We start from the raw sequence: 24,689 nt of genomic DNA on the forward strand, positions 1-24,689 counted from the left end.
AGTATGTGAGGTCAAAAGTGTGGTGTGTAGAGCGTAAGTTCAATATTTGCCGGGAGACAGTTTGTGGCTCTCACAGTTCTACTCATGTGGGGATTGGGCACAGGCCAGGCACAATATGGATCCCTGGTCTCTTGATTCTTGTGGCTTCCTTCCCACTGGCGAATTATTTCATCGAGGTCTTCCTTCATTGTGTTCCATCCTCATCATGTTTATCCGACCAACTATGGCCACATCTCCTGTTGTGGTGATGTAATCATTATCTTTCTTATCTGTGTCATAACATTGTCATCATCCACAAACGTGTCCAGTTAAGAGCCCAGTCCATGAAGCAGGTTATTTACATACACCAAGAACAGCAGTGGACCCAAGATCAAGCGGCACAGTGAACCAGGGGAACTAGACAGCCACTACATTGTCAAGTTCCCCTCCCTGGCCCATATTGCTGTCTTTACTCTCTCTGCCTCACATACACGTGAACTGCTGGCAGTCAGTCCACACACACTCACTCTCTCCATCTCATACATAACACTCGACAACACGTGACTCGCACGATGTTTTATTCTTAACTCAAAAATTGTCCTGAGGTGAGCACTACGCGCTAACCTGGCCTTATGGCAGAATTCCATCGCACGTGCTCATAACCAGGTATTCTTTCTCTTTATATTTCATTATTTCTCTCTTCCTGTCATTATATTTACTAGAAATGAGGATTTATGTGCCTCATGCCCAATATTCATGAGTTGCATGCATGAAGATGAGTCTCATAATGAGGTCATGATGATGATGATGATCCAGCCTGGCAAATGTTGGCTCAACTTGCACCAGCAACATGATGACGAAACTTATGGTAAAACCTTACCATGAAAACTGTTATTGTTGACATGAGAATAAAACCTTAGTTTGTTGTAGTCCAGAGTCAGGTTAAGACAGTTTGGATCCACTTATCTACAAAACCTTCAACCTAACATGTTCACCTCCTAGTGTGACTTAGTTATATATCATTGTCTCAACCTTATCTAATCCTCCACAAAACTAGTCTCAACTTGAGACACGCCTCATCTTCATCATGAATCACCACAACGCTTCATAAAAGCTTCGTCAGCAAAGCCTGAACATTTCCAGCTTCACCTGCTAAATGTTGGTAGAAAATGGCTTCCGGTACCACAACGATAATAGACACAATATGTTTGACCTCTGTTCATATGTTATAAATGTTTACATCTCTCACATCAACAATTCTCATACGAACAACATCGAATTATCATCAGTCCGGGACGAAACATTCTGAAACATTCCATAATAACACGTAAAGGTTCATTTACTTCCGGTCATTACCCTTTGGTCCCATTAAAGGTCGATCGAAAAAGTTGATTTTTGAAATGACTTTTTCATGTATAAACAACTCACGGATTGGCTTAACCCGTCAATACCAATGAATCCAAGATAATCTATACGTAATATATTACTGACCTTTTCTGTTTTTCATTTGATGATCTCATTCTTCACAAGGGTTTAATCACAGGTTCACAATGAAGAAGAAAATGTATACATATTGTATCTATTGTACAACTCTTACATGTGTCAACACACTGAGTGACTGAAATGTGGTACAAACTTACTAGATCATCCATGTTTGTAGTGTACACCTTCAGCGGTTGTGTTCATTGTACACCTTCAGCAGATGTGTAGCATTGTGCACCTTCAGCAGGTGTGTAGCATTGTACACCTTCAGCAGGTGTGTAGCATTGTACACCTTCAGCAGGTGTGCAGCAATGTACAACTTCAGCAGGTGTGTAGCACTGTACACCTTCAGCAGGTGTGTAGCACTGTAGACCTTCAGCAGGTGTGTAGCATTGTACACCTTCAGCAGGTGTGTAGCATTGTACACCTTCAGCAGGTGTGTAGCACTGTACACCTTCAGCGGATGTGTAGCACTGTACACCTTCAGCAGTTGTGTAGCACTGTAGACCTTCAGCAGGTGTGTAGCATTACACACCTTCAGGAGGTGTGAAGCCAGTTGTTACGGTGGCCCCAGCCTATCCCGGGAAACACCTGCCATACGTACGGTCTTAGTGTTTCAGGATGTAAAGCCAATACGTCGTGTAATACACCAAACATACCCACCCACCCACCTGCCTCCACTGTGTTGCTTTCTGGATCACCCACCACAACACACTAGTATTTCACACCTTCATCATCTTGGTAAATATAACCAATACACTTTCTAAAATGGCTGTAATTTAGAACACATTTCCACTCATCAGTCATGCTCCCGGAAGCCTATATGACAGGGAATCCATCATTTGAATACCTTGACCAATGATGCTAGAATATCTGTCTCTGGTGGCCTCAGAGACCAATATGTTACCTTCTGATATCACGGTGTTTAGGGCAATTAGTGAGGACAAAGAATTAGAGATAATTAAACTGTTTGTGGCAGTGATTTCTACCAGCTCAAGATCGATGAGTTATATTTGTAGCCAGGTTAATGAGTAATGGGAGATGGTAACCAGTGGTGATTGAATGGTCAAATATAGGTCAACTTGGAGGTGTTGGCAACTCTGTAGTTCCCACAGCTAGAAAATGTAGAATGAAGTCATTAGTGAGAGACTCTGGTTTATATTACTATTCGTTCAAGCGACAGCTTTTAATTGTTCGTCTTGAAACGTTTGACCCGCCATACAGGTTATTACACTTATATGGTTGTTTGCATCAATTACTAGTTTAGCTCAACATCGGAATGACTACTTACATTTTGAATTTGCAGTATATCAACAATAAGAGACCAGGTTTTGAAGCTCCTTGTGCTGGTGAATGAAAACAAACCATTTCGTCTTGTTTACCCTAAAGGTTCACAGAACAAGAATAGTAAGGGTAAGGCCTGATTCACACTAGCGGTTTGACCCGCCGCGGTTCGAACCGCGGCGGGTCAAACCGCTAATGTGAACGGAGGAGGCAGTTTCACCAGGCGGGAGCCGCGACACTGATCAGCTGGGCAGGAGTCCTGCCATTGTATAGTATCAACATGGACGTAGAGGAGGCAGCATGTCTCTGGCTCTTGCATAGGTGCAATTGACGGGAAACATGTTAGACTAATCCAACCTTCAGGCACAGGCTCCATGTATTATAATTACAAGAAGTTCTTCTCCACTGTCTTGCTGGCTATGTTTGATACAAATTATTCATTTACAGATACCAGATACAGATGCCCAGATACCAATAAAAAATAAATAAAAGTCAACTTGCACTTCCGTAGGTGTTGCCATACATCAGTAGCATACTGCACGTGGATATCTGTGCTGGTTGTCATGACAACAGACCAGCGTTCTTCTGATTGGCTAGAAGCACGGGGTAAGCTAGCCAATGGAAAGCCATTCTGGCCTTCAAACCGCCAAGTGTGTACGCTCCCATTGGAACACATGTAAATCGACCCGCCGCGGTTCGAACCGCGGCGGGTCAAACCGCTAGTGTGAACAGGCCCTAACATTGCTATTGTGAGGTTTTTGTTCTCACAGTTGCAACCAATTTAAAGCATATACTTAAAGATGGATGATATATTGAGGTATAATGTACCTATGACTTCAAATCGGTCATTACCCTCACATAAACACTGGTAGATGTTATATATAAAATGTAATCTAACTTAATTTATGTTAATAGATAAATATGTCTTAATGTATTCAAATTGAAATAGAAATTAAAACGTCGATCATTTACAGAATTCCAGTCCAACAACGAGTTGGATATCATGATCTTCCGTCCACAGTCGAGGACCACCTCACCCTCGGCTGACGTCACAAGAGGGAGGGAGGAAGCCGTCATGAGAGCAGTCGTCAAGTGTCTTGCCTCAAGGAGGGGACCTCCTCCTTCACGTGTAAGTTGGATAGGGGGGTAAACCTTCGTCGAGTCAAGGACGCGTGAACCACCGATATAAGTAAGTGATTGACATGACGGTATGTGGCAGACTGGGACCCTCCGACTTGTGTCAGGATAGGAAGCGTTTGTTTTTCAGGGAGCGCTATGCTCTCAGGTATTAGCCGGGAGGCCATAGTTTTGTGTGGGGGAGTGAGTAGCCGTAGCATCCCAGGGAGAGAGAAGGGAGTAAACCCGAGGCGTGGCAGTAAGTAAGACACTGTTGTGTGTCAGGGAATGAATCGCTGGGATGTGTCAGGCGTCTTCGTCTGTCTTGGAGTGATCTGCCGTCGTGTATCAGGAAGGGACGTGCCAATGCGCCAGGCATAAACCTACGACGTGTGCTCGAAACGAAGCCGCTGACGTCTGTCAGGGAGTGAGTAGCGTTTCTTCACCGTCAGACAGGAAGCCGCCCTTGTGTACCAGGGAGTTAGTGGGAATAGTGTGCTCTAGAGTGAGGTGCCGACGTGTGCTAGAGACAAAGCCAGAGAATCTGTCAGCGTGAGCAGCCTTTCTTTGCCACGGTAGTGTGTTAGGAAGTGAGCAGCGGTTTCTGTCGCCACTGTAGCAGTGTGAGGCAGGAAGCCAGTCTTGTGTATGAGGGAGTTAGTCATGTATTGTGTCATGGTGTGAACTACCCACGTATGTTACACACGAAGACACCCACTTTTTTTTTTTTTAGGGAATAATCATCGTTTTTTGCCTCTGAAGTGTGTCAGGCAAGAAGCCATCGTTACGGAGTTAGGCAATGTAGTGTATCTTGGAGTGAGCTACCGACGTGGATCAGACACGAAGCCACCGACGTCTGTCAGGGAGTGAGCAGTGTTTTTAGTGTGTCAGGTAGGAAGCCACCGTTGTGTGTCACAGAGATAATGTTTGCCATGAAGTGAACTACCGACGTGTGTTAGAGACGAAGCCATCGACGACTGTTGGAGAGTGAGCAGTTATCTTTTTGAGTTTGTCGAAGTAATGTATGGTGGAGTTGGCTACCGACGTGTATCACAGACCCAGCCACCGACGACTATCCAGAGTGAGAAACGAGTTTTCCCCCATGAAGTGAGTAAGGCAGGAAGCTGCATTGTGTGTACACGAGTTAGTCGAAGTAGATTGTCGTGGAATGAACCAACGACGCCAAACTAAAGCGTTCCTTTAGGACATTTGTTCTAGCTAATGCCAGACCATTATATTCAACTTGCATGGCTTATGGGTCGTCAAAGTCAGGCTTCACATTGAGACTTATTCAGGGTAACTAACGCTAGACGATTTTATATAGGATTTGTGGGGCCCATATGTGGGTCGTCAAAGTCAAGTTTCACTTTGAGAATTTTCCTCTGGCTACCACTTGTGCGGGCTACATTGATCATCAAAGTAAAGCTTTACTTTAGGAATCATATTCTGACTGAAGCCAGATTATTTGTTCACCTCTAGCGGGCTGCACGAGTCATCACAGTAACGCTTCACTGTGGCAATTATATTCTGCAGGTCACCTAACGATTTTATTCAGCACATGTTGGCTCCAAGGGTCATCAGAGTAAAGCTTCACTTTGGGACTTTTATTTTAGCCAACGCAAGACGATTATGTTCAGCTTTTGAGGGGCCCATGGGTCGTCAAACTAAAGATCATAAACAAGTTGTTGGGAGAGAACTTCTTCATCAATCTGAAATCACAAGAAAATAGAATATACAAAGTGTCAAGCGTCTTATTTGTCATCAAATTGACTTGACCAGTGTTAAGGTTATAACAATAACTCAGTAATGGATAGAAATATTGTTGAAACGTCTCCTATCAAATATAGTAGAGATATCCATGTGAATCAAAGTTTTTGTTAGGATTAATTAGATAACTTGTAAATATGCTTCCTAGAACATAGGTCAACCTAAGTTTGTAACCTGAGAGAGATGAGGTCATCGAAGGTGACCTGTGCCTTAATCCCTTCATCTGTTTCTTAATTCCTTTACCTGACCCGCCCATTGGGGGCTGGTATATCATATTCTGGTTCTCTTTAACTGCATTCAATCGTGACGATGTAATTATACGAAAGCGTTTGACACTTGGTATTTTCCAATTCCTTGTGGTTTGACCTGCATCTTATGTACACTGGCTACTTGTATACGTTTTGCATCATTGGATACCACACGTTTCTTCCAGAATGTTGCTGCACTTAATCCTGGAGTGGCCCCCTTCGTGTCTGAACTCTCCTGGTCTCTAGTGAAGGCTCAAAAGCTATGGTTACATCTCAGATTTCTTCAGAAATGTATGGAAGAACAAGTGTTACCAAAATCTGTTCTGCCACAACGACTGATACGCATATCTGATCGCCCATTTGATGACTTTCAGCGGATCATATGACAGAAACGTATTGACATTGCTAACCTTGAAGTGAAGGTCGCTTTTAGAGGAAAACGTGTGAAGTGGAATAACTTTCAGTGTGCCATAACATGGGATCATAAAGAAGTGATTTCAGATTATTGTTTTCAGAACATGAGATGTGAATGTGATGTTGTATGTAAAACGTTAAATCTTACCTTGCAAGTACCTACTGACAACAGTGATTGGTGGAAGCAAGTAACCCTGTCTTGGTGTGAACCTTTCGCACAATCCACATGATAAAACTGCTGCCACGGCTTGAGGATACGCTCTAAGTTTGGCTAGTAACTTGAATGGTCTTAAATGCTGTGGAAATTGTTAGGGATTTTTGTAATCTGGAAAAAATAAAGATTTGCTTACAGGTGAAATCAATATTTGTCAAGGAATTGTTTACACTGCTATATCCAATAGTGTACCTCTAAGTTGTCCACCTCGTTTTAAGAGTGATCTTGTTGATTTGAAAAAGGACAGAGATCTGCACATCACTAAAGCTGACATGTTGAACGTTGTAGTTTCTTCACACAGCAGTTTGGTATGAGGCTGGGAACTCCTCCCTCACCATTCTTAAGTCATTTATATATGGATTTTGTGAGAGCAAGATACTTTATGACATCTTACCTAGTAATATCAAATGGTACAAGTATGTTGATGATGATCTTTGTGGCATATTGATCAAGATGAAAATTTATTTCTTAAGTTGAACTTTGTGGTAGATTCAAAAAGTTCACTCTTGACACTGAGACAGACAGTACATTGGCATTCTTAGACTGTAATATTCATAGTGATGGAAATAACCTAATGTTTAGCATTTACTCTTAACTCACAAATGTCTGTTCATATAATTACTACTATTCTACTTATCACAAAAAAATGAAACGTTTTGTATCTTTATCAAAGTTTTTTGAGGTTTTTTGCCCATGTAGTTCACAATTCATTGATGATGAACTCAGTAATATCTATAACATTGGATGTAAATCATATTATTCCAAAATGTTTCCATGTTCAACTTGTAAATTTGTTAAAGAACCATTTGTGAACAAAAACTTGGTGTTACTCTATTGTGAGAACTGCTTAATGTTCATGTTTTGCATAAAATCTTAAATATTAATACAGTTTTGAGCAACAATAATACGGTTAGGGAAAGTCTTATCAGAAATTCATTAACTTACCAGAAGGGTTGTGTGTAAAATATCCCCTGTAAAGATTGTGATCAGTTTAACATTGATTAAACTGGTAAGGTTCATAATATCAAGGTTAAACAACATTAAAATAGTGTTAGGTATGGCCAAGAATCCATTGTACTATTTGGCCATCTCAAAGACTTGAGTTATCAAATTGACTGGAACAGTGTTAAAGTTATCACATACAATAACTGTAATAGATGAAAATATTGTTGAAGCGTCTCTTCTCAAAAATAGTAGAGATATTATCATCAATCCAAATGTTGGTTTATATAGATCAGATAACTTTATAAGTGAAAAATAATTAACCTGTTTCCCAGAACATAGGTTAACTTGAGTTTGTAACGTGAGAGAGGTGAAGTCATCAGAGGTGAGCTGTGCCCTAATCCCTTCACCTGTCTCTTAATTCATTCACCTGCCCCGCCCTGTGGCGGCTTGTATATCATATTCTGGTTCTCCTTATTTGTACTCAGTCCTGAAGATGTAATTATACGAAAGCGCTTGACACTGTATTTTCCTTTCCTTGTGGTTTTACCTGCATATTACCTACACTCACTACTTTTGTACTTTTTGCGGAATGCATGCATATTGCCATTGTGCAAAGGCAAAGGGAATAAAGGTGAATGTTCAAATTACAGAGGTATAAGTTTATTGAGTATCCCTGGGAAATTATATGGGAGGGTATTCAATGAGAGGGTAAAGGCATGTACAGAGCACTAGATTGGGGAAGAGCAGTGTGGTTTCAGAAGTGGTAGAGGATATGTGGATCAGGCGTTTACTTTGGAGAATGTATGTGAGAAATACTTAGGAAAACACATGGATTTGTATGTAGCATTCATGGATCTGGAGATGGCAAATGAGAGGGTTGATAGAGATGCTTTGTGGAAGGTATTAAGAGTATATGGTGTAGGAAGTAAGTTGCTAGAAACAGTGAAAAGTTTTTACCAAGGGTGTAAGGCATGAGTGCGAGTAGGAAGAGAAGAAAGTGATTGGTTCTCAGTGAATGTCGGTTTGCGGAAGGGGTGCGTGATGTCTCCATGGTTGTTTAATTTGTTTATGGATTGGGTTGCTAGGGAGGTAAATGCAAGGGTCTTGGAGATAGGGCAAGTATGCTGTCTATTGTGGATGAGAGGGCTTGGGAAGTGAGTCAGTTGTTGTTCGTTGATGATACAATGCTGGTGGCTGATTCAGGTGAGAAATTGGGGAAATTAGTGACTGAATTTAGTAAAGTGTGTGAAAGAAGAAAGCTAAGAGCAAATATGAATAAGAACAAGGTTAATTGGGAACGAAGTTGATTGGGAAGTAAGTTTGAATGGAGAAAAACTGGAGAAAAGTGTTTTAGATATCTGGGATTGGATTTAGCAGCGGATGGAACCATGGGAGCGGGAGTGAGTCACAGGGTTGGGGAGGGCGCGAAGGTTCTGGGAGCGTTGAAGAATGTGTGCAAGGTGAGAGCTTTATCTCAGAGAGCAAAAATGGGTATGTTTGAAGGAATAGTGGTTCCAACAATGTTATATGGTTGCGAGGCATGGGGTATAGATAGGAGGAAGGTGGATGTGTTGTAAATGAAATGTTTCAGGACAATATGTGGTGTGAGTTGGTTTAATCGAGTAAGTAGTGAAAGGGTAAGAGAGATGTATGGTAATGAATGTGGTTGAGAGAGCAGAAGAGGATGTGTTGAAATGGTTTGGTCACTGGAGAGAATGAGTAAGGAAAGATTGACAAAGAGGATATATGTGTCAAAGGTAGAGGGAACGAGGAGAAGTGGGAGACCAAATTGAAGGTAAAAGAATGGAGTGAAAAAGATTTTGAGCGATCTGGACCTGAACATAGGGTGAAAGGTGTGCAAGGAATAAAGTGAATTGGAACGATATGGTATACCGGGGTCGAGGTGCTGTCGGTGGATTGAACCAGGGCATATGAAGCGTCTAGGGTAAACCATCGAAAGTTTTGTGGGACCTGGATGTGGAAAGGGAGCTGTGGTTTCGGTGTATTACACATGACAGCCAGAGACTGAGTGTGAACGAATGTGGCCTTTTTGTCTTTTCCTAGCGCTACCTCGCGCTCGCGAGCGGGAGTGGGGGGGGTGGGGTGGTAGTGCTATTTCATGTGTGGCGGGGTGGCGATGGATTGGATGAAGGCAGAAAGTATATGTACATGTATGCACACGAAATTGAATCGCATGTTTACCAAATGGCGTCCTAGCTACGTCTCTTCGTTGTATATCAACTGACTTGTACATCTCTCTTGTGTCTTCCCTGATGATTATTATTACACGAAAGTGCACTTGGGAAATTATCGTGTTTCATTTTCCCTGTGGACTCTTGGGAATATACTTGATCACGCGCAAAATTGTGATCCTTTCCAACGAATATATATATATATATATATATATATATATATATATATATATAGCATTTTGAATGATGGTTATCATCCATCAACATAACATTTGAATGACCGCCACTGTCTTGGAGTGACGAGGTAATTGCATTGCTGGCGGATGGCAAGAGAGAGTCATGTCCTCAGGCAAGGTCGTGGGAGGACAAAGGGCAAGGCAAGGCCCTGAGGGCAAAGGGCAAGGGTTGAAGGTTAGGGGCCTCCTGATGACCTAAGAGCCAACAGAAGTTGGACATTAGAATTAGAGAGATGATTAAACTTCCAGGAGGTAAGGGCTGTGAGGCAAATGAGGCCCTGAGCAGGATGCAAGGCTGTGGGAAGGAGGTAAGGTCTGGGACAGGGCGTAAGAGCCAATAGATGAAGTGTTCGACCTAAGACTAAGGTCCTCTTGCCTTTAATTCTCTGATCAAGTGATTATCAATTGTACCAAGAATCAGTTAAACGTAAAAAGAGTTAAACGTGGCATCAGTCCACCTTGACTTCAGTTAATGTTTACGTCAACTGATTGTAACATCAATTTTTCATTACGTGAGTAAGTTCCTAAACTCTATGAATCCCTATTACACTTAAACCTGACATTATTTAATCATTACATCATTCAATCCCCAGATCAGTTTATCCTGACGTAAATCAATTCTGACTTCAAGTAATCCTGACAATACTACATGTATTAATTCATCCTTACATCAACTGATCATGACACCAGTTAAACCATACGTCAATTGATCCTGACGTCAACTTGATTTTATATCAGTAGTGACAACAATTAATCATGATTAATCCGTACATCACTTTTTCTCTACATTTTTCACAGTTCCTGATGAACTACCAATCAGATGTGGGCGACAGAAAATGATAAATTTCACGAACCACGAAGCCAACACGCCACCCTCACACCATTATGTTGATCCAGTTTGTACTGATCATAACACATTTGGGAAGTACTATAAGAACATATTGGTTTACCCAACCCCTCGACATAATTCCATTTTCTATGATGGTGTCTGACGATGAAACAACTTTGGAGATGTGTATTTAATCGTCAGTTATGAAGAATATAGTAGTTGTAATTGCACTGTCAAGGATGGAATGTTATATTGATCGCATTTTGTCTTACGTCTTGGTATACGATAGAGAAATATGGCAGTAAAACAGTATTTAAAAGTTGACTGACGTCAAAATGGTACGAATTATTCTGAAAGGTGGACGATACCTGAGTCCGAATTGTCACGTTGACTGTGACTTGGGCTGACTCATGTTCAATACTATTCAACATTCATCTTTTTATCCATAAAAGAATCATTTTCCTACGTATAGTTGTTAATAACATACTCATTATGCATACATATATGGCTCTTTAGGAAGTATGGAGTCCAAAACGAGCGTTACATAAAGGGTATGCAAGTCACTTTACCGGACTGAGACAACGCTTCACGAGACAGTGAAGCCCCACTTCTGTTTCGAAATGGCTGACGAGCGGGTTCATTTCAGAGTTTCGGAACCGAAGGTGAACCGTGACGTGTCACTACGTTGTTGGATCTTGTCTCCATTTGTTGGGTTGTGGTGGTGAGTGAGGGTCGTGCGATGAGGGTTCCGGCAAGTGAAGTGGTGGAGCCGTCACTCAGGGAACTACAGAGGTAAGACGCTGGTCACTGAGTCACTCAGGTGAGTGACACTAGTGAGGGTTAGAAGGTTAGCATGTGTGGCCACTGGCCGGCCGGCAAGGTAGCTGCCAACCTGGTCCTTAGCTCTCGGACGGCTTGTAGGTAGCTGTCAGCCAGCTAGGTAGCTCCCAGCTAGCTTCGTGTTCTCGGCTAGGAGATGCTTGATATTTCCATAAACAAAGGTCGTACTTGTAGCCAGGTTTATGAGTCACATTTGTAATGGTTGTAACCAGTTGTTGAATGACTGATGAACTATATTTAGGTGTACTGGGAAGAGTTGACGTCTCTTATTGTAGTTATCACAGGCACAAAATATAGAACATGTAAGACGTCAGTAGACAAAGAATTTAGTGTATGATATTATTCAAGTGACAGCTTGTGATTGGTCGAACGTGTAACCAGCCATACAGGTTATTACAGTCACACGGTTGTTTGAGTAAATTACAAGTTTAGCTCACCATCGAAATGGCTAATTATGTTTTGGGTTTGCAATATACAAACAGACCAGTGGGTCCTTTTGATGTTCCTTGTGCTAGTGGAAGAAACGGAAACAATTAACAGAAGTGGTTAGAATAACATTATTATAATAAGATTTATCCTGTAATTTGCAACCAATATTAAGTATATTATCAAAAATGGAAGGTAAAGTGAGGAGGTATAATGTACCCATGACTTAGAATGTTATTACCAACACAGAAATGCTGGTAAATGTTAAATACAAAATAGGGTAATTTAACTCAATATAATAATGTATGTTAACAGATAAATATGCCTTCATATAATATTTTCATTAATATAGAAAACTAACACACGGGTCATTTACAGAGTTCCAGTCAAACTACGGAGTTGCCAGTCACGGTCCGCAGTCCAGTCAGCCTCAGTTGACCGCAGACGTCACAAGAGGCAGTCAGCCAACATGACGTCAGGCGTCAGGGAGTGACCCGCTGTCGCCTGTCAGGACGTGCCTCTCCTTCATACGTCAGGGGGTAAGTTTGACAGGGGGTAAACCTTGGACGGGTCGAGGTGTGAACTAGCCACGTCAGTCAGGGATGAGGGCGTGTGTCAGACACGGAGCCACCCACTTGTGTCAGGGTGCGGGGCGTTCGTCTTGAGGGAGTGATATGATCTTGAGGTATTAGCCGGGAGGTTGTGTGTTAGGGAGCGAGTTGCCGTAGTCTCCCAGGGAGAGAGCCACTGCAGGGAGTTAGGGAGTGCAGCACCGACGCGTGGCAGTGGCTAACACACTGGTGTCAGGGAGTGAATCGCCGCCATGTGTCGGGCGTCGTCGTCAGTCTTGAAGTGAGCTGACGTTCTGTATCAGGAGGAGACGTACGAACAAGTGTCAGGATGAGGTGCTGACGTATGTCAGCTGGTGAGATGTCATTGGAAAGAGCGACTTCGATGCTACAGGGAGTGAGCCGGTCTTGCTTATCAGGGAGCGAATACCTTACATGTGTCAGAGAACAGGCCGTCGTAGTGCACTGTCGTACATCAGGACGTAAGCCTCCGACGTGCGTCAGGGAGTGAGTTGAAGTCGTGTGTTGTGCAGTGAGCGACAGACGTGTGTTAGAGACGAAGCCACCGACGTTAAGGCTGCTGCTTCCCACAGTTTCTGTGTAGAGACCAGCCATACGAGGATGGACCTTCTCTCTCTCGTACAGTGAAGATAACGGATTTCTCGTCTTTCTTTCGTCTATCCCTCTTTCATTCCATCATTTTGCTTTAAAAACACCACACACACACACACACACACACACACACACACACACACACACACACAATATTTGCCCTCATAAACACACCCATCACACTGCTGTGGCCTCATGAATTATGCCTCACTCCAAAATAGAACCAAGAAAGTCTTATGAACCCGGGAATAAGTCTCGCCTCCGAGAATAATAACCTTTTGGGCTCCACAGGTAATCCAAGGAATGCATCACTTTGGGAATTTTATTTTGGCTGATGCCAGACGAATTTATTCAGTTTCTGTAGGTTCCACGGGTCATCAAGGTAAACCTTCACTTTGGCAATTTTACTTTGATCGAAGCCGGACGATTATTTTTTCGGGCTCTAATTGAACTTTTGTGAGCTGCTATAGATCATTAAAGCTGACACCTGACGATTCTATCAAACTTTAGCGGGCTCCTAGAGTTGTCAGGGTAAAGCTTCACTTTGGGACTTTTATTTTAGCGAACGCAACACTATATTGTTCACCATTTAAGGGGCCAATCAGTCGTCAAACTGAAGCATCTCTCTGGGACTTTTGTTCTAGCTAATGACAGACGATTTCAATCTGGTTTTATAGTGTCCAGGGGTCGTCAAACTTAGTTTCCTTTTACGATTTTTTGGTCTTGGCTCACGCCAGACCATTTTGACTGGGTTTTGAGGGGTGCACAAGTCATCATACTTTAAGCTTCACTCTGGGACTTTGGTTCTGCCTAACGCCAAACGATTTCAATCTGGTTTTGCTGGGCCCTCAGGTCGTTACACTTAAAGCTTCACTCTGGGATTTTTCTTCTGCATAAGAGGACTACGTCATATGAAAAGTATATACTCGTTTACAAAAATTGCTGTTCCTTTGCCTAAATACTTTTATAGAAGTCAGTAACTTTTAACATCATAATCCCCTTACCCCAAGTTTCATGCTGTTATGTGTAACTATTCGTAAGAAACGAAGAGGGAGTATGTGGCTTTGTGTACATAACAATTTGTTTAATGAATAATTTAACAGATCACAAAAGTACCGAGTTAAGCTACAGAGTTACCAAAACCTTTGTTGATGTTATAAAGTTAAATAATATAATTGACTTCGTCTTGCCGGGTTGTCACTGGTCTTGTATAAGTAGTTATCAAACTTTATTTTCCCATGATCAATGAGTCATCATCACCCATTAGCACTTTCAAAGCTTTATGATACTCATATTTGAATAAGTCTCTAACATAATGCATTATATAAAGCCGTATCATTGTATGAAAGGAATATTGCCTCAGGGAAAATATAAAGAACAAGTTGTGGGTGATTTTTCCTTCGTGTTTTACAAAGGTCACTTGCGTGAGATCTTCCACTAATTGTCACGGTCGTGTTGACTGAATTTATGTCATGTAGTAAAATCAGGTGACTGTGAAGATACGGCAGATCACTCAATGACAACAACAAAAGGCATGATGGAGACCATGTAATTCAATACTTTCACTGAAGGAATCCTTGATACGAGTAATTCACTGCCAGAAAATGTTGCTAGTGCCCCCTTCTGTCCAAGCCTTCCAGTGTAGTGTAAACAAGTTTTGGAACAAAAGCCAGTGTTAAGAGGCTTTAGTCAAAATAATAGTGAAGATATGCCAACCTGAAGGCAGCGGTCTGGACATAAGCGTCAGCCAGAGTCCAGTAATGTACCTGAGCAAGTAAACCCGAGTAATACACCTGACCCCAGAATCAAGGACTCCTACCCCTAGTTTACCTCTACCTACTCCAGCAGGGGCTCCTACCCCTAGTTTACCTCTACCTACTCCAGCAGGGAGCTCCTACCCCTAGTTTACCTCTACCTACTCCAGCAGGGGGCTCCTACCCCTAGTTTACCTCTACCTACTCCAGCAGGGAGCTCCTACCCCTAGTTTACCTCTACCTACTCCAGCAGGGGCTCCTACCCCTAGTTTACCTCTACCTACTCCAGCAGGGGGCTCCTACCCCTAGTTTACCTCTACCTACTCCAGCAGGGAGCTCCTACCCCTAGTTTACCTCTACCTACTCCAGCAGTGGGCTCCTACCCCTAGTTTACCTCTACCTACTCCAGCAGGGGCTCCTACCCCTAGTTTACCTCTACCTACTCCAGCAGGGAGCTCCTACCCCTAGTTTACCTCTACCTACTCCAGCAGGGGCTCCTACCCCTAGTTTACCTCTACCTACTCCAGCAGGGGCTCCTACCCCTAGTTTACCTCTACCTACTCCAGCAGGGAGCTCCTACCCCGGACACCATATAGAAAACACAAAATGGAGATATCACTTACCTTAACGAGGTGATTATAGAGCTCCAGTGGAAGTGTTGGTCAGCGATGGACAAGTTCCTATTGAAGAGCTGGAGATGACTATGGCTGCTCGATGAATCCAGTTTGGGTCATTTTGTCAGTTTCCTCCGTTCATTGTGGGAAGGAAAATCATTTTCTTACCGTCCCTCCATCACTAGGTAAGTATGATATAATCTCTTGTTGCCAAATTGACTTTCATTAATTTCATGATACGGAATCTTACTCTGAGCATGCGCAAGAGGTGACGCTCACTCTGAGCATGCGCGAAGGGAAAATTTTTGGCGCGCTTGCGCAAAAGATGATTTCTTCCAGTATAATATATGCAGAATCAGGCTTACATTTAAAATGTAAAGAACAAATTACATTAATCATAAGACTCCTCCCAAAACATCACAAAAAATCATGTAAAATACAGTAACTGATGAAGTTAAATGATGAAGGAAGAAATCCTCTTCTGCGCAGACTCGGCCAAACTTTCACTTTCGTTCGTGCTCAGAGAAGTAAGATTCACCCGTTGCGCATGCTCAGTGTAACTTTTACCTCTTGCGCATACTCGGCCTGAAGTGACGCAGGCGCACATTTCTGTTTACTTTGATTTGGTTAGAATTAGTGGCGGGAAATAGGTCAGTGAGTGTGGAGGTCGCTCCTTCAGTGTTCATGATTTAACGGTCAATATCCTTGAAGATCGGTGTGGGGAATATCTTTTCTCGTAATGGTGCAGTGCAATACTTGAACTTCAGCTCTCTGTGAATAAATCATACAATTCGTTATGACAAAATGATAAAGAAACATTTACTTCTATGGAGGCAAACTCTGATGAACTTGAATTATGTGATTTTTTTTTTCTTTTTACTGTGTGACATGTGCAAATGTGGTCACTTTGTTGTGTGTGCACTTGTTCGAGTGGTTTAAGGCTGACGCCACTTCTTAAACCAATTTGTTTTCATTCGTTTGCGAGGTAATTATACATCATTGTGAGGTGAACTGTGAAAAGGTTGGAGATTCCGTACCATGAAATTAATGAAAGTCAATTTGGCAACAAGAGATTATATCATACTTACCTAGTGATGGAGGGACGGTAAGAAAATGATTTTCCTTCCCACAATGAACGGAGGAAACTGACAAAATGACCCAAACTGGATTCATCGAGCAGCCATAGTCATCTCCAGCTCTTCAATAGGAACTTGTCCATCGCTGACCAACACTTCCACTGGAGCTCTATAATCACCTCGTTAAGGTAAGTGATATCTCCATTTTGTGTTTTCTATATGGTGTCCGGGGTAGGAGCTCCTGCTGGAGTAGGTAGAGGTAAACTAGGGGTAGGAGCCTCCTGCTGGAGTAGGTAGAGGTAAACTAGGGGTAGGAGCTCCCTGCTGGAGTAGGTAGAGGTAAACTAGGGGTAGGAGCCCCCAGCTGGAGTAGGTAGAGGTAAACTAGGGGTAGGAGCCCCTGCTGGAGTAGGTAGAGGTAAACTAGGGGTAGGAGTCCTTGATTCTGGGGTCAGGTGTATTACTTGGGTTTACTTGCTCAGGTACATTACTGGACTCTGGCTGACGCTTATGTCCAGACCGCTGCCTTCAGGTTGGCATATCTTCACTATTATTTTGTCTAAAGCCTCTTAACACTGGCTTTTTGTTCCAAAACTTGTTTACACTACACTGGAAGGCTTGGACAGAAGGGGGCACTAGCAACATTTTCTGGCAGTGAATTACTCGTATCAAGGATTCCTTCAGTGAATGTATTGAATTATATGGTCTCCATCATGCCTTTTGTTGTTGTCATTGAATGATCTCCCGTACCTTGCCAGTCACCTGATTTTACTACATGACATAATCCTTTATCACAATAGCCATTCAATATTTCATATACCTCCGTCATATTGTCTTTCTGGTATCTGTATGCCAGGGTTAGTAGGTTTTGTTTGTAACCTTTACTTGTAAGACGCTTCGTTTGGACAGCCAGTTTTGTTTAATTGCCCATCTCTGTTCATCTTTACTAATTATTACATCCTTATGTAAATGTCATAACTTGTAGGATAGAATAAGACTTAATGTGACATCTCCCAGGAGCTTTGAAAAGTAACCAGATATCTTGGCCCAAGCATCATGTTCTCATGATTCTAGTTATCTTGTTAACAGTGTTGACTCTGGCATAGATACACACGTCAAAAGACAACTGGAGTCCACATAGACATCAAAATCCTTCTCAGGCTTAATTATCTCTAATACACGCCTCGTATTCTGGTTTACACGAGTTTACTTGAGAAATACAGAAACAGGAAGCCTGATTGGTCCACGACTGGGTTGTCTGAAAAAAATAAATGACAAAAAAATGTAATTCCGCTCAACATTTCTTTTTTTTTTTTTTTTTTAGCCATCAGTAACCCTCCTCTGCTGCACTTTAGCCTTCTAGTGTCCCCGTTACCACTGTCGTTTGTATATTTATTTATGGCGTTTTCTCAAAGTATACCCGAATTTATGAAATATTTGTCTAAGCAACTTTTGAAGGTATCTATCTATGCACTTATTATTCAATAGTTTTGACGGTAAATTATTCCAGTGCTCAACTCATAAGAAAAGAAGCTTTTCCCACGTCCGTACTACATCTTTTAACTTTGTTTTATTCCATTTGTCCTGGTAACCGCAGTTTCTAGTATTTCGAAAAGATGTTTGTGGTTTACTTTATCGTTCTTGTTCAGAATTTTGAACATATGGATGAAGTCGACGCGAAGTTTACGTTTTTTAAGGGAGAAAAAAATCCGTTTTGACCTTTCATCGTATGTCAGATTTTTAAGAGATGGGATCAGTTTTGTCACGCGTCTTTGTACTTGATCTGACCTTTCCTCATATTTCTTATAGTTTGGAGATCAAAACTGAACTGCATATTCAAGGTGTGGTCTTGCTAGAAAATTTTAAAGTGTGAGCATTGTTTCTAGTGTCTTGTAATATATGTTCCTGATTATGAAACCTAACATTTGGTTGCCTTTTGTACTTGCTGCTTGACACTGCTTAGTGTATTTCATATTGTTGCGTTGCTAATGACAACTCCAAGGTTCTTTTCTTCCTCTACTTTAGTTAGAGAGTTTCAGAATAGTTTGTAGTCGTAACGTGCATTGTTTCCAAAGTGCATAACTTTACACTTGTCTGTGTTAATCTGTCTGACCTCCGTGCTAGTAAGATAAGATCTCTCTTAATCATTTCGCAGTCCCGCCTGTTTACAGCTTTACCTCCTAGTTTAGTATCGTCAGCAAATTTGGAGATCTTAGATATGATACCGAATATATTATGAAAAGAATTTTTCCTTGAACCGACCCCAGTGGCACACCACTCGTTACGTCTAACCAATCTGAGGCTTCGCAGTTTAATACTACACGCTGCTTCCTTACAGTAAGCCAGTCTGTGATCCATGTGCTTTGAGTTCATGTGAAAGTCTCTTGTGAGATACTTTATCGAAAGCCTTTTGAAACTCTACATATACAACATCAGACGGTACTTTTTCATCCCAATTCTGATAAGTAACATTAAAGAATTCCAGCAAATTCGTCAGGCAGGATCTTCTATTGCGGAAACCTTGTTGGTTGTCTGATATAATTTTGTTCTTCTAGAAATGTGACAATTTTATCTCGTACTATTTTTCCATCATTTTACCTAACACTGACGTAAGGTTAATTGGGCAGTAGTTCAAGGCACACTTTTTGTCTCCATTTTGATATATAGGAGTAACATTGCTAGTCTCCAGTCAGTTGGCACCTGACCATCCGATAGACATCTGTTGAATAGTTTTGTTATAGGCTATATCAACTGCCTCCTGACCTCCTTTAAAGATCTTGGAACTAAATTGTCTGGGCCGTTGGATTTGTTAGGATTTAATTGATTCTGGTATTTAAGCACTTCAGAGTTCTTTATTTCTCTAATCTTTAACTCTTCCTCATCAGAGCCTTCAAACATCTTCATTGGTTGCGGTATTCGAGATGTTTCTTTAATTGTCAATACGGAGATAAAAGAATAACTTAGTATGGTAGCCATTTCCTTGTCAGTAGTTAGTCATGTTCGTTTCGTAATGGTCCAGTTCCTTCTTTTACTGTCTTCATTTATCTTGTTCATTTGAAGAATTCCTTAAGATTATTTTTAACTTCCAAGAAATTCTTTTTTTCTTCTCGTTTATTCCGTCTTATGACCTTCTTAATTCTCTATGGATTTTGATTAACTCCTGTCGATTTTCATCGGTTACCATTGATCTGAATTTCTTATATGTTTTCTTCTTTTTGGCGAAAAAGTCCTTATATTCTCCTGTTCATCCATGATGCTTTTGAAGTATTTCAAGTTCTCTTCGTGATTCATGAAATTTGTTTATTTTCGATCTCGAGTTATGTGTTTTTTAGAATTATTCCACATTTTCCCTACTGTGGAAACGTCAAGAAGTTTTGTCCAACTGGTACTGCGAATTTCGTGTCTGTTTTCAAAATTTGCTCGCCTGTAACCTGGGATCATGAGTTTGTTGTCATTTATTTCATAATCTGAATTTATATCTAATGTAAACAATCTGTGATCGTTGTTTGACAAACTTTTGTCTACCTCGCAAGAGTTGACTAAGATTTTGTCATTGGTGAGGACAAGATCAGGAATATTTTTACCTCTAGTTGGTTCTTTAATTAACTGTTCTAGAAAAGCGTGTTCAGTCAGTTCCGTTAGTCTCGTTGCCTCTCGGTCACCTGTTAACGTGTTCCATTTTATGTTTTGACTGTTGAAGTCTCCTACTATTATAGCCTCTTTACTGTTTCCTATAGTTTTGATTTCATTGTATAACATCACCTTATCGTCGTCGTCTTTTTGCTTTAGTTCCGGGTAGACGTACTGTGTGAGGACAGTTTGTTTGGAAAGCATGTATAGTCTAGTGGAAGAATTTCTCACTTCCAAGGAGTCCATCATTACCTTGCTTCTGGGCGTAGCGCCACCTTGGAGGTGCACGAGTATCTGGGAAAATGATATGTACATCAATATCAAGTGATTTGCATCAGAAGTAAGAATATAGAAGGTGAAGTGGCGTCGAGCCGAAGTGTTGTAGTAGAGTGGTGGTGGAGGTGTTGCCTTGGCTCAGTGAGGTGAGTGAAACACCAACTGTTATACCTGCACACACACCCGCCGGAGGTGTGACACAAGGCGGCACCAGTGAGAGTGCTCTCCCGCCGCCGACCCAAGTTGCAAGAAAACTTGGAAGTTCTCGATGATCATCTAAGTGTGTACCTACTACCGTTAGTTACCTGGTCAGTTGGCATGAAGAAAATCTCCAGGATCAGTTTACACACAGACACACACACACAGCAGGCGCATCATCCAGCCAGACTTTTAATGTTGTTCATCACGAGATAATACGAGAAGCTCTCCAAGCTGACCCATCCTCCCACGTCGTCCTGATAAAAACTTTACACTTGATGTTCTTCCTGTGGTATATATTGGCATACATGCTCCACTTGTCCACTTACAAGCAGTTCTCCCGTAACTTAATAGTGTATCATAAAATTTAATTCTTAATAATTCTGCTAAATGAGTTGGAAATTGATTTTATATTTACGTTGGCTGAGACGACACGTACAACCCCTTAAGTTATTGTATAAGTTGTACAAGTTCGAATCCGTTCTTAGGGTAGTCTATGTGTCTTTGGATGGTCAACGTTTCCCAGGATGGTTTGTGTCAGGTATTGGTCAACGTTTCCCAGGATGGTTTGTGTCAGGTATTGGTCAACGTTTCCCAGGATGGTTTACGTTTTATAGGAAGTTCTACGTTTCGCAGGATGGTCTTCGATTCCTAGGTTGGTCCGTTTATGTAGTTCCTGAGCACATCTTGCCTGCTGCTGCTGCTGATGACGTCACCTTAACCTGGATAAGAAGAGGATCAATAAAACGTTGTTATCTGTTGGTACCTGTCGTGTGTGTCTGTCTGTACGTCTCTCTGGCTCTTCATAATTCTCTCTCTCTCTCTCTCTCTCTCTCTCTCTCTCATCATGCGGCAGGGGACACGTAATAAACAAGTTCATCATGAGAGAGAATCTCTCACCACAAGCAAAAGGCCGACGTAAAATACGCCCACATATCTGCATGATATTAACTCGGGGATATAAGACGCAGGACATGAATACGTGGTCCTTAGGGGCGAAAGTTTTTACAAACTTGCTGATGGGACGACTTTTATCTGCTCTCAAGGCACTAACTATCTTCACCCTGCCAATATTCATGACAACCTGAAAACAAAGATACTTCCCCAAAGCTCCGTCGTCTATTCCTGACGCTATTTCGCTCATACGGGAAATGGCGAACGAGCAAGGGAGAGAAAGAGAATGGGTGTGGATCTTAGTTGCTCTGAAGTGTATGTGGAGGGGGAGGTTGTCGTCTATCCAGGGGTGAGGAGATGGATGTGGTTGGCAGTATACTAGTGACCCCGTCAGTAGTGTGTGGATGGTGGACATGGGTCGAAGATGGAGTAGGCAAGAGGCTACGTGGATGTGTTGGAAATGAAATGTTTGAGGACCATATGTGGTGTGAGGAGGGTTGATCGAGCAAAAAATAGGGTACGAGAGAGGTGTGTTGGTGAGACGAGCACGGTTGAGATAGCCGAAGAGGATGTGCTGATATGGTTTGGACATATGGAGAGGATGAGTGAGGAGAGGTTGACCAAGAGGTTATACGAGTCTGTGGACAAGAAAGGAGATTAGGTAGACTAAGGAAGGGTCGGAGGGATGGAGTGAAAGATAACTTAAGTGATCACAGCCTGAAGGTACAGGAAGATGAGGCGTGCGTGGGATAGAGCGAATTGGAGGTGATGTGGTATACAGGGGGCGACGAACTGCACTGGGGTATAGGAAGCAAAGGGAGCCATGGAAAGTCCTATAGGACTTGGGTGTGGATGGGGGAGCTCTGGTTTAGATACATTATACATGAAAGCTAGAGAGATGTGGATGTAATGAGGCTATTCTTCGTCTGTCCCTGGCGATGTCTCGCTTCGAGAAATAAAAATAACGGTGAACAAAAGAAAGGAAAATATGTGTCTGTATGTGTGCATATACGTGTACGTGCTTGTGTGTGTGTGTGTGTGTGTGTGTGTGTGTGTGTGTGTGGCAACAGATACGTCTCGTTGTCTGATATATAATTAAGCAGCATCCAGATCCGTGTTGCCGTCCAGCATCACTGCCTGTGATGTATGATCTAAGAGACACCATCTGCCGTCATAACACGATGGGAGGTGAGGCTCAGACTCACTCTCCAGGGTTATTACCGGCTGGTAGAGCCGCCGGGAATAATAATAGGCGTCTGAAAATGGCTTTTCATAAGTCTTTGCAGCTCCCTAGAGCGTGGAGGAAAACCTCTCGCCTTTAAGTTATTTTTTCTTTTTTTTTTTTTTCGTTCCCGTCATATCTTGAAATCAGAATTTTCTTCACTTGGTGTTTTTAAGTGTCTTTTTTTGTTAAATGTTTGTATGTTGGTTGACGTAGATGGGAGATTACATTTCTCTCTCTCTCTCTCTCTCTCTCTCTCTCTCTCTCTCTCTCTCTCTCTCTCTCTCTCTCTCTCTCTCTCTCTAAGCAAACACCTCTTTCCCTTGAGAGAAAAACAGCCCATAAGCAGATTTCTCCGGGAAGGTTTCATATCACAGCAGATGTGTGAGTAATGTTGGAGGAGACAGAGTTAAGGCGGGGGAAGAAGCCTTAAACCTTTGCAGTGAGGCAGTGATGGCAGCGTCCGAGACCTCACTGGTGGGCAGATGGTGACTAGCAGCGAGGGGAACTGAACGACACACACACACACACACACACACACACACACACACACACACACACACACAAACTGCCAGTTAGCATCCAACCAGATGTGAAGGACAGAAGTGACCTGTGAAACCAACTAACAGTTAACAGTGATGTGTAACGGCTGGCCAACCTGACTGTCAAGCAGTGACTGGCGACAAGTGAGACTGAACATCATGTATGACTGGGTGTCAAATGATGACGTCCAAGGAAGGAAGGACCACTTGACCTGACTGTCAGACTGTGTAGTGACTGGTGATGCTGGCTGACTGATCAAGACAACTGAACAGTTATAACTGTAAGGCTTTGTCACCACAGATGGATGAAGGTGACATGAAATACCGAGGTGTTTTGGTCCTTAGTGATCGGCCAGACACAGTGGCTATCATCGTCAATGGACTAATAAATGTATAATTGACCTATTGATGAAGGTGACTTGAAATACCGAGGTGTTTTGGTCCTTAGTGATCGGCCAGACACAGAGGCTATCATCGTCAATGGACTAATAAATGTATAATTGACCTATTAGCTTTCAAAAGGAGACCATCATTTCTCTGCTCCTGAGCGGAGCGCAACCTAGAAGATGCAGAAACCTCGTAAAAGAGGTCGTTAGATGGTATGATAACAATGATGATAATAGTAATGATGATAATAGTAATGATGATAATAATAGTAATGAGAGGAAGAGGAACTGCACAACAATTCATGCTTGTTCGCCGTTTCCCACGTTGGTGAGGCAGCTCAAGAAACAGACTAGGAACGTCCTCATTTCCTGACATTTCCCCGGTACTGTCTGTCATGTTTAATGCACAGAGACTGGGCCGGCCCTATCCACGGTCACGCCACCATAGGCTACAGGACGGTTTACCATGGTCACTTCATATACCATGGCGCAGCTCATTGCCAGCACGTCGTCCCGTGTATGGAACATCCAATTCTTTCAATCCCGTGCATGCCTCTCACCCTCCTGCATTTTTAATCGCCGATGAATCGAAGCGCCATTCACTCCATCTTTCCATCATCTCGGTCTTCCTACCTTCATCCTTACTCCCTCTGTACGTGACATACACGCATACTCCCTGAGTCTCATATATGTTGAGCGCTGGTTAATTGCTGAACCTTTTTTTAATCTATTTCTAATAATCATACCACAAGATCACCCGATGATTAATCATATTTTTTGGGGGGAACTATTCACATGTGTGCGGATGAATGATTTCAAAAATTCTGATATCATCAGCGGCTTGAATACGTTACGGACTTACTAATATCCTTCCATTTAACCTTTAAAAGATTTTTGATTGGTATTCCATGGTTCCTCGTACACATACGTCAGTGCGGGGGGGG

At 42.2% G+C, this 24,689-nt stretch overlaps 2 long non-coding RNA genes across 4 annotated transcripts in view; both read left to right on the forward strand.

Moving 5' to 3' along the window:
• Window positions 1–7,966, forward strand: part of LOC139759035 (uncharacterized) — a 91,724-nt gene extending 83,758 nt beyond the window's left edge. For all 3 annotated transcript variants that reach the window (XR_011714981.1, XR_011714979.1, XR_011714980.1), the window contains 2 exons: window positions 3,720–3,874; window positions 6,062–7,966. This is a non-coding gene — a long non-coding RNA (uncharacterized lncRNA). The remainder of the gene's footprint in view (window positions 1–3,719; window positions 3,875–6,061) is intronic.
• Window positions 7,967–11,343: 3,377 nt separating this feature from the next.
• The window catches only part of LOC139759036 (uncharacterized), a 57,950-nt gene continuing 44,604 nt past the window's right edge, over window positions 11,344–24,689 (forward strand). The window contains exons 1-2 of the long non-coding RNA XR_011714982.1: window positions 11,344–11,498; window positions 12,351–12,511. This is a non-coding gene — a long non-coding RNA (uncharacterized lncRNA). The remainder of the gene's footprint in view (window positions 11,499–12,350; window positions 12,512–24,689) is intronic.

The sequence above is a fragment of the Panulirus ornatus genome, chromosome 32 (assembly GCF_036320965.1).
Source record: "Panulirus ornatus isolate Po-2019 chromosome 32, ASM3632096v1, whole genome shotgun sequence".
Classification (NCBI taxonomy): domain Eukaryota; kingdom Metazoa; phylum Arthropoda; class Malacostraca; order Decapoda; family Palinuridae; genus Panulirus; species Panulirus ornatus.